This window comes from Microtus oregoni, unplaced genomic scaffold (genome assembly GCF_018167655.1).
Source record: "Microtus oregoni isolate MIOR12 unplaced genomic scaffold, Mior012 000054F_ref0000373, whole genome shotgun sequence".
Taxonomy (NCBI): Eukaryota; Metazoa; Chordata; class Mammalia; order Rodentia; family Cricetidae; genus Microtus; species Microtus oregoni.
The window spans coordinates 15,119,841-15,121,312 of NW_024543830.1; positions in this window are offsets into that span (position 1 = coordinate 15,119,841).

Below are 1,472 nucleotides of genomic sequence, written 5' to 3' on the forward strand. Positions count from 1 at the left end.
CACCCATTATACAGGCTCAGAGTCAGGTCATGAGTGAGCCAGTGTCCCAGGCGCCATAATTCTTCACTGAGGGAAGAATAGGCTGGCAGAGAAGAGGGCTGTGCTATAGGCTCTGAAACCAGAGAGAAGGGTAGAGTGGGGGGCCAGATGAGGGTGCGGGCACTGCGGAAGCCTGTGTGGCAGCCAGGGTGTCCACAACTCTATATAATAATCCTGGCCCCAGGGAGGGGCAGACAGATGCCCGCTATTGTGGTCCTTCCCCAGCTCTCACACCCCATTCTTGAAATGAACACATATGAACATGGAGAAAGGGAGGCTGGAGGAACTCCCCCTGGACCATCACCTCAGACTGGGTCTTACAAGCCCAGGGGAAGAGTGTGTTCTCCTCTGATAGGAGTAGGCCTTGCAGCCAGCCATCCTGGGGTCGTTCCAAGTGCTGCTTGTGACGGCTAGGCAGTCAGACAGGTACACGCCACTCTGAGCCATGGGTCTCATCTAGAAACAGACAATAACAGAAATGGACTTGGCTGGTGGTGGTGAGGCTTCCAGGAAGACTGAGTGGCTAATGCGAAAAATCAGGGCTCCATGTTCCCAGGGCCTCCAGTCGTTCACAGGGACCATCTTTCGGACACCAGGAGGCTTTTGGTGGTGGGCAGTGTTTGCTCCTTTTGACCTGTGATCGCTTTAGGAACAAGGACCCTTGCATCCATCCTTCAGTGCTCCCAGGCTAGCCCAGGCCCAGGCAAAGTGCTCAGGCCAGGACAAATGCTCTGTTGGTTTCCTATTGGTGGCAAGACCATGGAAGCTGAAAGATGGGTCCCATGACCTGGAGGTAAGTGTGTAGGACATGGGGGAGGGGGCAAGAGAGAAAGAGAGGGAGGGAGGAAGGGAGGGAGGGAGGAGGGGTGGAGAGAGAGAAGGAGGGAGGGAGAGCGTAACTCTACAAGAGGAAGAGATGTGAACATAAGAGAACAAATTTCAGAGAAGGGGCTGCAGCCGGGTTCAAGGGCCCCGCAGGCAGGGGATGGTCTGAACCAGTGCTGTGATCTGTGGCATCGAAACCACAACTAATGGGAAGGATGCTGAGAAGAAATGGCAGAGTGAGCCTGGACCTTGTCCTGGAGGTAGGACCAGTGAGACCGAGCTTCCGAAAATAGCGTCTTCCTAGAATAGTGCCTGGCACGCAGTGCGTGCTTAATAAATATTTATCAAACCACCGGGTAGGAATGAAGCGTGTCCGCCAGCTTCCTAGCTGCCCTCTGTGTCTGTCTCTGTTCCTAGAATGCCACCACGGTGGTAACCTGTGACCCGGTGACACCTCCACTCAGGACCTGTGCATTCCTCCCCTCCCACGACAGGCAGAAGTCACACACCAGTAGCAAGGTCTGGGCTGCAGGCCCTTCCCGCTTGATCCTAATAGACTTAACTGCATTGCCTCGAGAATGAGAAGAGGTTCATGGAAACCGGAAATC